This window comes from Schistocerca cancellata, chromosome 7 (genome assembly GCF_023864275.1).
Source record: "Schistocerca cancellata isolate TAMUIC-IGC-003103 chromosome 7, iqSchCanc2.1, whole genome shotgun sequence".
Classification (NCBI taxonomy): Eukaryota; Metazoa; Arthropoda; class Insecta; order Orthoptera; family Acrididae; genus Schistocerca; species Schistocerca cancellata.
Genome location: NC_064632.1, coordinates 245155962 through 245171991, shown reverse-complemented (window position 1 = coordinate 245171991; position 16030 = coordinate 245155962).

The window sequence follows — 16030 nt, the reverse complement described above, 5'->3', positions numbered from 1 at the left end:
CTTCTTTTTTTTCCCCTCGCATTTACTTTATTGCCAGCACCCTTTTCTCCATGACTTACTAGACACAGTCAAGGTGCAACGCCAAAACATAAGTGAGCCTCTGTAGCGGGTAGAGACGTGCATACATCATCACACTGCGTCAGTATTCTGGGCTGACCTCTTTTGCATCAGTCTGCAAATACAGCAGACCAGAGCATGTACAGTGGGATGTCCCATACTCAACAATTACCTAAACAACGTTTCAGGTTTCCACGAACATCTTTAGTGGGCCTAAGTGGATCATGTTATTCCACACAATCACCATGTTACACCACATATGCCCCCACTGAGTTGAAAGATTTCATGTAAGCCAACTTAACTTGACTAGTCACAACATTGCAGCATACCATTAAAATTTATTGCCTAAATAACAAGAGGTTCCATTGTCATTAAATTATCTTTACTATCTGCACTTAAATTTCCTTATGACAGCACAGATTTTTATTTATGAAAAATATCCGTGACTTATTTCAGCTTGCTTGGATAAAAAATAGAGTTATGTATCATTTAAAGTACTGGTGTATGCCTGTTCATAGCATTGTTCAATATATTCTATAATCTAGTAAATGACATTCACATTTTTGCTCTATTTGTATGGGATTTCCTTTTGTACCACCATCCATCCATTTTATATGTACATTGTTTCCTTTTTATAGATAAGAAAATGAGAGATATCTGCACTGTTTGCTCAGGCCATATCATTATTACTTTATGTTTACTCAAAGGTAACTGTGCTTACCTTGCTTTTAAATCACTAATCACAACAGCATAAGTTTCACAAATGTATTAAGACAAAAAATGTCTAGGTCCATTTTACCACAAGGAGATACATGCTGGCATTTTAGTTTACGCCACTCTCTGCAGTTTTAAATGTCATACCTGTGGGAAGTCAAAAATGTGCAGAAACATAAATGCATAGAATAATCAATGCCCAGATGAGTCTATTATCCTTTAACTATTTTGGAGACTACTTCAACAGTGCGAGTAACACTCACTGTAGATCTTCCTCCTTTTGTAAGAGCTACGCTCCCACTTTCTCATATGGGCAGGTGCTGTGTACATACCTTGCTATCTTTTTGATGAGAGTGTCCCTTTGTTTAACTGTCTACGCAAAATGGTTCAGGTCATTCTGTCAGTGGATTCACCTGACCAAGGATTAGACCATCACTTCCACGGGTTCAGCTATCCTTCTCCTCTTCAATACCTTCATGAAATTGGGAACACCTCATCTTAAATCTTTAACAGTATGCAGAGCCTCTGACCCCTATCCTTATACACAGTCCAGTCACATGTGACCACTACCATGTTCAGCATCAGCGTGCAATAACCACTCACAGAAAGGTTGCAACACTGGTGGTTGAAGATACGCAAAGTATGCCAGGGGGATGCCAGAAAACAGTGAAGTCATTACCATAATGTGGAAATGAAGTGATGCCAGGGGATGCCGGAAAACAGTGAAGTCATTACCATAATGTGGAAATGAAGCGATTTATCTGATGTCCAAAAGGGCGTGATCACTAGCTTTCGGGAAAAGGATAGAAGCATTTGTGAAACAGCTGAGTTTGTAAATTTTTCACTTGTTGTCATGGTTAAAGCATACTGCATATGGCAAAATGGCGCTATCGAAAACCAGTGCTGAGGCCACAAATGAGAGGAGTGAACACAGCAGCGTACAGGTGAACAGATGTGCAGCTATTGAGCATCTGACCACCCAGATGAACAAAAAGGCTATCAACAGTACTCAATGACCGTTCAGTGAGATGACTGCTCTTCACAGTCAACGAAGGGTGGAATTTGCATGCTAGTACCGTAACTGGACATCCACTGAGTGGCAACAGGTGTCCTTTTCAAATGAATCACTTTTTTTATACCTTATGAGACAGATGGCTAAGCAAACACCCTGCAGCAATTGTTGGAAGAGTCCAGGCTGTAGGAGGAAACATTTTGGCCTGGGAAGTGTTTTCGTAACATTACCTGGGTGATCTCATCATACTCGAAGGTGCAGTGGATCAATACAAATATACAAATATATGGATGGGGACCATGTTCATCCCTATATGCCCTCAGCATCATGGCATTTACCAACACAATGGAACATGTCACACAGCTCGCAGTGTATGTTCATGATTTAAAGACAACAGGATGACTATATCATACTCCTATGGCCCCAGACTTTCTGTGTTTAAACCAAATCAAAAATCTGTGGGACCACCTTGATCAGGCTGTCTGCACCTTGGATCCTGAAGCTAGAGACCTTGTGCACCTGTCCACTCCACAGGAGTCCCCATGGCTCCACATCCCTGTCAGTACCCAGAACCTCATCAACTTTCTTCCTGCACATCTTGCAGTGCTCCACACTGCATTACATGGTTATGCAAGCTTTTGACAGGGGGTCACATTAATGTGACTGGATAGTATGCATCCCAATGACGTAGTTTTTCTGTAACATATCGACTTTACTGAGTTATTCTAAATGTATGTTTCCTTATTCCTTTTATACCTACAGTTCTTGCAATGCCACATCTTGCACATCTTAAACCATCTACTAATAAGCTTTCTCTCATGTTATTCCTCCTGTATTCAACCATTTATTAGTAATAACATTCCTGCACGATCGTCCAAGTAATCTCCACCTTCCCATAAACACCTGTTAATGACTCTCCAATAGAGATTTATTCATTGCTACTATGTTATAGAGTCTATCTTTACTTTTTGTTATCAAAGTGGTCACATTCACCTCATATCAAAAACCAATTGCAACAGTGCAGTAATAAATGAATACCTACGTGAACCATATATTCTTCTTCAAACAGTGGAAAATTCAGAATGGAATGTAACAATGTCATGGAAAGAATAGGTGCTATTCACCATATACCAGAGATGCTGAGTAGTAGATAAGCACAACAAAAAGACTGCCGGAAAGTGAGCTTTCCCCCAACAAGGTCTTCTTCGAAAACACACAATATATACACACACTTTCACACACATGCGACACACACACACACACACACACACACACACACACACACACACACATGAACACAGTCTCTGGCAGCTGAAGCCAGACTGCGAACAGCAGCACATAATCGGAGAGGCAGTCAGGTGGTGGGGATAAGGAGGAGTGTGGGGTGGGGAGGGGGAGGGATAGCACAGTAGGTGTGGGGGACATTAAGTGCTGCTTGTGGGAGGGTACAGGGATGACGTGGAGAGAGGGTAAGGCAGCTAGGTGTAGTTGAAAGGTTAGATCGAGGGTGACAGGGAGCGGAAAATGAGAAAGTACAAAGACTGAGGGTGTACTGGTGGAATACAGAGCTGTGTAGTGCTGGAATGGGAACAGGAAAGGGAATAGATGGTTAAGGACAATGATTAGTGAAGGTTGAGGCTAGAAGGGTTATGGGAACATAGGAGATATTGCAGGGCAAGTTCCCGCCCTCAGAGTTCAGAAAAGGTGGTGCTGGTGGCAAGGGTCCATATGGCACAGCCTGTGTAGCTGTCACTGAAATGAATAGTTTGTTGGTGGCCATTCATGTGGACAGGCAGCTTGTTGGTGGAATGCAGTGCAGTGGTTGCAGCTTAGCTTGTAGCTCATTTGACTGGTTTCACAGGTAGCCTTGCCTTTGATGGGATAGGTAATGTTTGTAACTGAACTGGAGTAGATGGTGGTGGAAGGATGTATGGGACAGATCTCGCATCTAGGTTTATTTCAGAGATATGAGCCATGAAGCAAGGCGTTTGGAGCAGAGGTAGTGTAGGGATGGCATAGGATATTGTGCAAGTTCGGTGGGCAGCGGAATACCTCTGTAGGAGGGATGGGAAGGAGAGTGGGTAGGACATTTCTCATTTCAGGACACGACAAGAGTAGTTGAAACTGTCAGAGAATGAGATTCAGTTGATCCAGCAGTCCAGTCCTGGGTGGTATTGAGTCATAGAGGGAATGCTCATCTGTGGCCGGATGATGGGACTTTGGGAGGTCGTGGGTTACTAGAGAGATAAGGCACCGACCTGTTTCAGCACAAAGTTGGGAGGGTAATTACAGTCTGTTAAGGACTCAGTGATACCCTTGGTATACTTTGAGAGGGACTGCTTGTCACTACAGATGCAGTGGCCAGTGGTTAGGCTGTATGTGCAATGTATGGCAGCTGTCGAAGTGGAAGCATTGCTGGTGGTTGGTAGATTTGATATGGACAGAGATGTGGATGTAGCCATCTTAGAGATGGAGGTCAACATCAAGGAATGTGCCCCCCCCCCCTTTTTTAATTAGGACCAGGTGAAGCAAATAGGGAAGAAGGTGTTGAGGTTTTGGAGGAATGTGATTAGGGTGCTGTCCAGATTACGAAGATGTCATCAATGAATCTGAGTCGGTGAGGGGTTTAGGATTCTAGTTGGTTAGGAAGGATTACTATAAGTGGCCCATGAATAAGTTGTCATAGTATGTTGCCATGCAGGTGTTCATTGTTGTACCACAGATTTGCTTGTAGGCAATGCCTTTAAAGGAGAAGTAATTGTGGGTGAAGATGCATTTGCTCATAGTGATCAGGAAGGAGCTCGTAGGTTTGAAGTCGGCTGGGTGTTGGGAAAAGTAGTGTTCAGTAGTGGAAAAACCATGAGCATTGAGGAGGGTAGCATAGATGAAGGTGGCATTGACAGGGAAGAGCACGATACCAGGTGGTAAAGGAGCAGGAACTCTGGAGAGTCGGTGGAGGAAATGGTTGGTGTCTTCTATGTAGTAGGGTAGATGGCGGGTGACAGGCTGTTGCCCATGAGAGCAGAGGTTCTCTGTGCGGGCCACAGAAACTGGCCACAATGGGGCATCCTGGGTCATGGGGTTTATGGATTTTAGGAAGCAGGTAAGAATGTGGGGAGTGGTAGTGATGAGGTGAGAGATGGATCCCAAGGAGAGGTTCTGGTATGGGCCTAAAGATTTGAGGAGAGACTGGAGATCCTGCTGGATTTCTAGAATGGTGGCACTGTGGCAGGGTGGATGAATGTGACAGCTGGCAGAGTCCTTCTACCAAGTAATCCCTGTGATTCAAAACAGCGGTGGAGCCTTCGTTAACAGGTAGGATTATAAGGTCAGGTTCAGATTTTAGATGGTGGATTGCAGTGCTTTCTGTGGATGTAAGATTATTTTGCATCTTGAGGGATTTGGGGAATGATGATGATGATGATGTGAGGTTTGAGGTTAAGAAATCCTAGAAAGTAAACAGGGTGTGGTTTGGGGGCAGTAGGGTTGGTGGTGAAAAAGTGTTTCCACTGTAGGGACTGGAAGAGGGAGAAAAGGTTTTTAACAAGTGCTGCATGATTGAAGTTTGGAGTGGGGCAAAAGGTGAGGTCTATTAGAAGGACTGATAATTCTATGTGGCTAAGGCTTTTGGGCTGTGTTTTGGGTCTACTTAGGTTCTGGATTCTATGTGGTTGTGACAGTAATTTTTTTGAGTGTGGGGTAAATGTAGTAGAGTTGCTAGATGGCGTTAGGCCAAGGTGGGAGTAGGAATTGAATAGGGTCGAGAGGTTTTTGAGTTGGTATTGTACATGTTGCTCTAGTTCCTGGAGGGCAAGAGTTTCAATGTGTGTTATAGGGTCCATGAGTTTGGGATTGCATAACAGGAGAATTTTGCAGATGGGTAGAAGGTATTGCGAGGAAGTTCGGGCCTGATTGATATTGTTTTGCAGGACTGTGTTGGTGAGGGTTAAAAGACTGGCAGAATCTGAACAGATGGAGGTCATTGTGGAAGGAAGGGTGGCAGCCATAGATAGGTAATTTGATGATAAGGTCATTTGGGGGAGGGGGGGGGGGGGGGGGTTCCACTAGGCAAGCAACCACACAGGACTAGGGATATGGAAACTTTTCTCCCTCCAGGATCAGAAAAATAATTACATCGTCCATCTTTACTTTCAATTGTTGCCCTAAACAATACACATCTTTACAGTGCATCTACATAATGTAGCTTTTCAAAGAACAACAATTAATATAATAACCCGTGTAAAATATATTCACATTTTAACCCTCCACTCAAGTATTCATTACTGCTCGTATACTTATTGCATTATGCTACAATCAATACCCATCTTAGCATCTTGCCAAGTAGTCAAATTTCCTTGACACGCACCACATTCAAAGCTTAAATCTTTTTCCGAGTATTCATTAGAGGTAAAATATTTATTATACTTAGGTTTACAGTTGTCATATACTTTAGTAACCTCACTCAGACACCTAAATTCTTTCTTATAGGCTCCATTGCAGAGAGAATGTCACAAGAATGCTCTGATATTTGGAATCCCATTTTAATTCTTCCCACAATTTTTAAAATTCTTTCTAGTGTTCTACAATATCACCCAAAGACTTGGTGGTGGTGGTGGTGGTGGTGGTGGTGGTAGTGGATACAACTTTCTCCTGTATTTTTTGTTCAGCTAATTGCAGATGTTCCTCCAAACTAGTCAAAGTGTTTGGGGCACCAATTATGTCATCACATTTTTCTACTTTGTTCTGACCCTTCTACTTGTCCTTGCATACCTGAGGTTCGGTTATGTACAATATTGAATTCCTGCTTTGACAATTCCACTGTTTGTTGCAGCTTTTTGTTTATTAACCTCATTCTGAACTAAGTCACATTGTTTTTCTATTTGTCTGTAACTCTTTTGGTAACTTTAATAAGAGTTCTCTTCTATCTTAGAAATTTTATCTATTTTCGTACAGTAAAATTGAATGACATTCTTTGCTGACTGTGTGTGTGTGTGTGTGTGTGTGTGTGTGTGTGTGTGTGTGTGCGTGTGTGTGTGGAGTGGGGGGGGGGGTTTCCCCCCACACTGAAACTATACTTGAGAATGCTATAATTAATAGTGCAGGTTGCCGGAAATTCTCTTCAGATTGTCAGTGCAGCTGTCGTATCTCGAGCTCTTCATAAAACATCTCTATTGATCAGCCGCAGGCTGCCTCTGTGCAGCGACAGATCGCTCAGTGAAAATTGGTTGATAGACCCAGAAAAAGATAGTAAAACTCAATTCCGTAAAGGATCACTATCTTCCTTCAAAAAAATCTAACCACGGCTGCCGTTTTGTGCTATCAAACAACTTTTCATCGATTCCAACAGTCTATAGTGCTTCATAGTGCATAGAAATAGGAAATCTTATATTGTTGAATTAATAAAAGACAGTGTACCTTTTAAACAAAACTTTGATGTATGTTCTGAAAATAGAAAACTTTCTCTACTAATTAAATTGATTCCAGTGATATTTCTTCTGTAGCAATAAATTAAATTTTCTAACAGAACTTTCATAATGGTTGACTTCAACAGTGCCTTACATTCACAAAAGAATCTAGCTTCTACAACACGTCTATCCTCAGCAAATACTTAACCAAAGTAAAGTTACATTTAATACGAGCAGTTAACATTGTTAGTTTATGGACTAGTGGTGCACACAAAAGAACGCAGAGCTCACTCGCAGCCATTTGTCAGCAATTGTCGGTTATTTGAAAAATGTTAATAATTCTCACACCTTTGGTGAATAGCTTTCTTGCACACAAAAACACATTAAAAGGTCATTAATCCTATTTGACACATTCAGGAATCCAAAAACCTTAATTACGAGCTGTTGTTACAAGATATTACAGTAGCTAGTTCCATTAACCCTCCTCTTTTGTCTGTAACACTATTAGACAGTCCATCTGACTTTTTTAATTCTTCCTGAAGGGTTTTTAATTTTTTCTCTTGTATTTTTAAACCTCCCACTTGTGTTTTTAAAATTAGATAACTCTTTTGGCTTCTAGCTTGTGTCTTTGCACCACACTTTCACAGTAATCTTTTTGCCTCTCAGAGAACACACTACACATTGTTTTTGCTTCTGTTTCTTGCCTATTTCTGTCTCAATCTTTTCCAGAAAATGGTTTATAGTTGATAGTCTGGAGAGTCCCATAGTACCAGGTTGTGGTTCGAGAACTCTGCCGTATGCAAGACCTGCACAGATGTCTTAAACTGTGGTGTTGTGAGGCATTTTCCAGTTACTTTGTTATACTTGAATTTATCGTCACCATTAGTATTGTGTGGAATGACAACTTTCTCCGCCATATAATAGTCATTGATCTGATAAGTCAACACCCAACTTGTTTTTATTATAGTCCACCACCACACAGACTGGTTTTGACTTCTCTCTGCTTCTCTTATCAATAAACGTCACAATCTCAGCAATGTGCCTTGTACTTATCATATGCACATTTCTTTTGTTCTTCCAACAGAATGCCAAGATATTTCCTTTACGCCTAAAAATTAGTTCACCTCGCTGAAGTTTCAGATCTTTTATAGTAGAAGGTAATCCCTGTCTAGATTTTCTTTAGGGTGTATACGTGGACAAGGAAAAAAAAAATTCCAGATTTTCCCTGCATTTCCCGGTTAAAAATACACTTTCTCCCGGGGACAGTATATTTTCCCTCATCAATCCTTTGACTGGTTATGGTTTTATACACGGGCGTGCAATTTTTCGGCGCTTTAGAAAACGAAACTCAGGGAAAAAGACACGCTTTGGAAATATGTTTGATGTGCAGCAACATGTACGCTGCGTATTTTCGTATTACGAAAGCATACATTGGAATTCCACCAAACACCGCATGTTACTTTCCGAATCATCAAAATTGAGATTTCGATGCGCTTTTGTAAGCCGCTCGTAGCTCATGTCACGTGATCTCGCCAGCCGATGACAGCGGATATTCAGAGCATAGGACACGTGATGTAGTCAGCCAACAGCATCACTGTTACGTAGCACGAACACACAAACAGGGAAAGCTAATAGTTTAAATTAATATACACAGTGTTGCTACAAGAAAAGCAAAGCTTTCACATATAATATTGGTCTCAAGCTGCAAGAGAAGCTAAGCTTTCCCATATACTGTTGATCTTTTTTGCATGTGTTACACTTCAAGATATATCACACACATGTGCCAGTAAAATTTTTAAAAATGACATAAATGTCTGATCTTCAGGGTTTGAAATTTTTCTAAATGGCTCGTCATCAAAGAGTTGATTTTTAAATGAGAGTCAAACGCTCTGTAATCTAATAAACTCATGGTACATTCTTGCACATAGTTCAACTTACGTAAAAGGATATTTACTATGAAAGTAACGCCTTTCAAACAACTATTCGCAATGTTTTCCCGCGACATGTTAGAAATAGGCTCGTTTCAGCTGTTGCCAGAGAGCGCAGATAACAGTTGACACCACGCTTGGGTAACTATCATGACGTAGGAAGCTCGTATGTACATACGTGTAAAACATTGAAAGATCATACATTATGTCACAAAAGAAACAAGACATCAGAGGATACTGCAAGAGCATCGGTATTTCGTGAACCATATTAAAATGTGCACATTTGAAGTGCATACTTAAAGGGCACATTTGTATGTCCAGATTCCCAATGAAGTAGACCTCGACCTGGTATTAAGATTTTCAGTGTGGTTTTCGGGGTGTAAATTTTCTTGGAGCACCAGTATTGCATTATATCATGTTTGGTTCTTTATTATGGCATAATACCATACGTGCCCCCCCCCCCCCCCCCCCCATGAACCATGGACCTTGCCGTTGGTGGGGAGGCATGCATGCCTCAGCGATACAGATAGCCGTACCGTAGGTACAACCACAACGGAGGGGTATCTGTTGAGAGGCCAGACAAACGTGTGGTTCCTGAAGAGGGGCAGCAGCCTTTTCAGTAGTTGCAGGGGCAACAGTCTGGATGATTGACTGATCTGGCCTTGTAACAATAACCAAAACGGCCTTGCTGTGCTGGTACTGCGAACGGCTGAAAGCAAGGGGAAACTACGGCCGTAATTTTTCCCGAGGGCATGCAGCTTTACTGTATGATTAAATGATGATGGCGTCTTCTTGGGTAAAATATTTCGGAGGTAAAATAGTCCCCCATTCGGATCTCCGGGCGGGGACTACTCAGGAGGACGTCGTTATCAGGAGAAAGAAAACTGGCGTTCTACGGATCGGAGCGTAGAATGTCAGATCCCTTAATCGGGCAGGTAGGTTAGAAAATTTAAAAAGGGAAATGGATAGGTTAAAGTTAGATATAGTGGGAATTAGTGAAGTTCGGTGGCAGGAGGGACAAGACTTCTGGTCAGGTGACTACAGGGTTATAAACACAAAGTCAAATAGGGGTAATGCAGGAGTAGGTTTAATAATGAATAGGAAAATAGAAATGCGGGTAAGCTACTACAAACAGCATAGTGAATGCATTATTGTGGCCAAGATAGATACGAAGCCCACACCTACTACAGTAGTACAAGTTTGTATGCCAACTAGCTCTGCAGATGACGAAGAAATTGAAGAAATGTATGATGAAATAAAAGAAATTATTCAGATAGTGAATGGCGACGAAAATTTAATAGTCATGAGTGACTGGAATTCGAGTGTAGGAAAAGGGAGAGAAGGAAACGTAGTAGGTGAATATCGATTGGGGCTAAGAAATGATAGAGGAAGCCGCCTGGTAGAATTTTGCGCAGAGCACAACTTAATCATAGCCAACACTTGGTTTAAGAATCATGATAGAAGGTTGTATACATGGAAGAACCCTGGAGATACTAAGAGGTATCAGATAGATTATATAATGGTAAGACAGAGATTTAGGAACCAGGTTTTAAATTGTAAGACATTTCCAGGGGCAGATGTGGACTCTGACCACAATCTATTGGTTATGACCTGTAGATTAAAACTGAAGAAACTGCAAAAAGGTGGGAATTTAAGGAGATGGGACCTGGATAAACTGAAAGAACCAGAGGTTGTACAGAGTTTCAGGGAGAGCATAAGGGAACAATTGACAGGAATGGGGGAAAGAAATACAGTAGAAGAAGAATGGGTAGCTTTGAGGGATGAAGTAGTGAAGGCAGCAGAGGATCACATAGGTAAAAAGACGAGGGCTAGCAGAAATCCTTGGGTAACAGAAGAAATATTGAATTTAATTGATGAAAGGAGAAAATATAAAAATGCAGTAAATGAAGCAGGCAAAAAGGAATACAAACGTCTCAAAAATGAGATCGACAGGAAGTGCAGAATGGCTAAGCAGGGATGGCTAGAGGACAAATTTAAGGATGTAGAGGCTTATCTCACTAGGGGTAAGATAGATACTGCCTACAGGAAAATTAAAGAGACCTTTGGAGATAAGAGAACTACTTGTATGAACATCAAGAGCTCAGATGGAAACCCAGTTCTCAGCAAAGAAGTGAAAGCAGAAAGGTGGAAGGAGTATATAGAGGGTCTATACAAGGGCGATGTACTTGAGGACAATATTATGGAAATGGAAGAGGATGTAGATGAAGATGAAATGGGAGATACGATACTGCGTGAAGAGTTTGACAGAGCACTGAAAGACCTGAGTCGAAACAAGGCCCCTGGAGTAGACAACATTCCAGTAGAACTACTGACGACCTTGGGAGAGCCTGTCCTGACAAAACTCTACCATCTGGTGAGCAAGATGTATGAAACAGGCGAAATACCCTCAGACTTCAAGAAGAATATAATCATTCCAATCCCAAAGAAAGCAGGTGTTGACAGATGTGAAAATTACCGAACAATCAGTTTAATAAGCCACAGCTGCAAAATACTAACACGAATTCTTTACAGACGAATGGAAAAACTAGTAGAAGCCGACCTCGGGGAAGATCAGTTTGGATTCCGTAGAAATACTGGAACACGTGAGGCAATACTGACCTTACGACTTATTTTAGAAGAAAGATTAAGGAAAGGCAAACCTACATTTCTAGCATTTGTAGACTTAGAGAAAGCTTTTGACAATGTTGACTGGAATACTCTCTTTCAAATTCTAAAGGTGGCAGGGGTAAAATACAGGGAGCGAAAGGCTATTTACAATTTGTATAGAAACCAGATGGCAGTTGTAAGAGTCGAGGGGCATGAGAGGGAAGCAGCGGTTGGGAAGAGAGTGAGACAGGGTTGCAACCTCTCCCCAATGTTATTCAATCTGTATATTGAGCAAGGAGTAAAGGAAACAAAAGAAAAATTTGGAGTAGGTATTAAAATCCATGAAGAAGAAATAAAAACTTTGAGGTTCGCCGATGACATTGTAATTCTGTCAGAGACAGCAAAGGACTTGGAAGAGCAGTTGAACGGAATGGATGGTGTCTTGAAGGGAGGATATAAGATGAACATCAACAAAAGCAAAACGAGGATAATGGAATGTAGTCGAATTAAGTCGGGTGATGCTGAGGGAATTAGATTAGGAAATGAGACACTTAGAGTAGTAAAGAAGTTTTGCTATTTGGGGAGCAAAATAACTGATGATGGTCGAAGTAGATAGGATATAAAATGTAGACTGGCAATGGCAAGGAAAGCGTTTCTGAAGAAGAGAAATTTGTTAACATCGAGTATAGATTTAAGTGTCAGGAAGTCATTTCTGAAAGTATTTGTATGGAGTGTAGCCATGTATGGAAGTGAAACATGGACGGTAAATAGTTTGGACAAGAAGAGTATAGAAGCTTTTGAAATGTGGTGCTACAGAAGAATGCTGAAGATTAGATGGGTAGATCACATAACTAATGAGGAAGTATTGAATAGGATTGGGGAGAAGAGAAGTTTGTGGCACAACTTGACCGGAAGAAGGGATCGGTTGGTAGGACATGTTCTGAGGCATCAAGGGATCACCAATTTAGTATTGGAAGGCAGCGTGGAGGGTAAAAATCGTAGGGGGAGACCAAGAGATGAATACACTAAGCAGATTCAGAAGGATGTAGGTTGCAGTAGGTATTGGGAGATGAAGAAGCTTGCACAGGATAGAGTAGCATGGAGAGCTGCATCAAACCAGTCTCAGGACTGAAGACAACAACAACAACAACAACAACAACCATATGTGGTAGAAAACGTGCACTTGAAATGCAGCAAACAATTGAAACTAGCCAGTACTGTGGAATTAAACATTTCGTTTCAAATAAATTGACTGCCTCTGCGGAAAAGGTTAACAAAAGTCAAATTTCTTTAGCAAACAGACAAAAATAACTTCATTGTTCCGCAAGGCGATTAATGCTTGACTGTCAGAAAGGTGGAAATAAAATAAAAGCTGAAACTAATTACATATTTCAGCCTTCCGTAATCATGTGAATGTGTTTTAATTCACTTGATAGCTCCCGGCCACAGATATCCGTTTTGTTTTCATTTGACGTGAGAGTGGACGAAGAGGAAACAGTAAAATCACTAAATGTAAACACGGGTCACTAGAACTCAGACTGCTCTGCGCATCAGCTCCGGATCTACGACATTTGCGAACCGGGTCAATACTAAAAAAAATCGAATTTTCAAAATATGTTCATCTTGAAGCGCACATCTTTCTGAAAAGTCTGAAACATAAAAAATATGTATTCGAGGAAAAGTAAGACATATTATTTGGTCTTAAGTATGCCAAAGTGCAGTGCCACGCCTCTTCTTTCAGTTTCGTGCGGTAGGCACGTCCAAACTATATTCAGGAGAGTGGAAACTGAAATATCCTGTGGTGCCTCTCCTGCTCCCAGTCGGCCGATTGGACAGCCTGCCCCTTTTTAAAAAAAATCTCGCAATTAATAGCGGCTGGGATTATCTGTAAACGAGAGAACAAGGACTCTTCAGAAAATCTGAACTCTTTATTTCCTGTTAGTTAATAACTTGCTGTTTTGTGTGACATAAAACTAAATATAGGATATATAAAATCAATACTGACAAGAGATAAGCAAGAAATTACACATTTCTTCAAACCTTAGCTACTAACATTTTTTTCTCTCCAAACTTGCTACAGCTTTACATGGCGTGCTTTCCTTTCTGTGAAAGAATCTATTACCTCATCAAAGTTCGTCAAATGGTTTGCTACATGAAAAATCGAAATGTTATCTAATCCTGAAAAAGCTGTTAATACAAATAATACCCAAGATGGGTTGGTTTCTCGATCTGATTACGTCTATTTTGTCACTGTCTGCTAGATAAAACAAAATAGGCCTTTCTAATATGGCAGCAATTTTGTAACACCAAATAAACGAGACGGTTTGGCACAAATGGCCATTTTTATAACACGGCAGAATATAATCCACAATGTACCAATATCAAATGCCCATTAGGCCTGCTACAAGCGAAAAGCTTTATGTTAGGAAATAGTTTCACATCTCATTCATAAGCACCAGCTTCTCAAGCATGGGATCGAAAAGTAGTCTTACGAAATTTTTATATAAATTTGGAATCGTCTAATTCTTCAGTTTCTTCTCCTTCCTCGTTCTAACAAACAATCTTGTCATCATCAATTCTGTAGCTATTGCTGCCACTGTCAAAATGTGTTTGCCGATTAACTTCACTAACCCTGCCAGAATCACAGGTTTAGTTATCCCGCGATTATTTTCCTGCTAGGCGTTATTGCGTGTTCGAACAACACCTTTCCGCGTTACTTCCAGAATAGAACTTACGCGGCTGCTAGCCGGGGACTATACTACTGGTCCTTACTAGTGTAGCGATGTGGCCAAAAATTTTCTGTCAAAATTTCGTTTTCTTGGATACACCGAGAAGATAATACGTAATCTTTCTCACCTGTTATTCCTGTCAGTCGTTTATTTCCATTCTGGTAGTCTGAATCTATGGTATTCGCTAGTAATTATAACAAATCTGATCATTCGCAAACCCAATCAACCACATAATCAGACAGCGATTGGCATTCATCCGTTCGGCTTTACTCCCTCAGCTATAGCCCCGTCCCCTTTTGTCTGCGGGAAAAAATGGTTCAAATGGCTCTGAGCACTATGGGACTTAACTTCTGAGGTTATCAGTCCCCTAGAACTTAGAGCTACTTAAACCTAAGTAACCTAAGGACATCACACACATCCAAGCCCGAGGCAGGATTCGAACCTGCGACCGTAGCGGTCGCGCTTTTCCAGAGCGTAGCGCCTACAACCGCTCGGCCACCCCGGCTGGCTGTCTGCGGAAAGTTTATTTCTAGATGTGACAAGGATTCTCCTGACAGAGGAATCAGGCACACCATGCATGCATTCGAAAGTCAACTTATGATTCATTCAGAAATCAACTTAAAATGTGTTCAAAAACCAACAGGGAAGCTTTTCAAAATCATATGAATAATCGATAAGCAAACGGTGCGCAGGATGCTAGGTGCTTTGTGAAACAAGTTTTTTCCCCCCCCCCCCCCCCTGGAGAATATGATTTTGGCGCCACCCTTTTCACGGTAGCATCTTGCTGCGACAGCTAGCACAGCCAACAGCCTGTTGCCAGAAGCGGGAGAATCTGCTACTCAAACGTGACTTTAACTGCGCTTGCCCGCGCGCGAAACTGCTAAAACAAATCGAATGTAAACAGTTGTGACTTCACGCTCATTGGAGGCAATTTGTTGTTACGAAGCACTGCATAGTCTTCCTAAAGCCTTTGACATATTTTCAATTGGCAGACGTTTGCATGAGCTGCGTGTGTCGTTGTTGTATATGGCGCATTTCCTTTGCAATTTATTTTCGTTTTTTTTCCTCTCGTTTATGTTTTATTGTTGAAGTATTATTCTGCAGTAGCGGGATACAGTAATATCCTTTGTTAGAGTATCGATTCTTACCAGTCAAAATTACAAAATTTAACTGAAAACTTAAACAATGAAAAATTCCCAGAATTCTAAAAATATCCCAGGTTTTTCCCGGTTTTCTCCCGGATGAAAAAATTCCCTGGTTTTTCCCGGATCTCCCGGTTCGTATACACCCTGTTCTTGTAGTTCCCACAGGGGCAATTTTTGCAGCTTCCAGTTCTGAAGCAAGGACTGGACTGGTGTAGAATTTGTCTGTAAATACAGTGTAACCTTTTCCTCAAAGATTCCCAGGCAGTGTCTTTACGAGTATCACTGTCAGACCTCTCATCTGCATAAACAGAAAAATTCCATACATAACCTGTCTCTGACTCTGACAGTACTGCTTGAAATACACACGGCCACGAAATTTGCACATGCCTTCATCAATTGTAATGTTTTGAGAGGGTTTATATGCTCGCTGGAA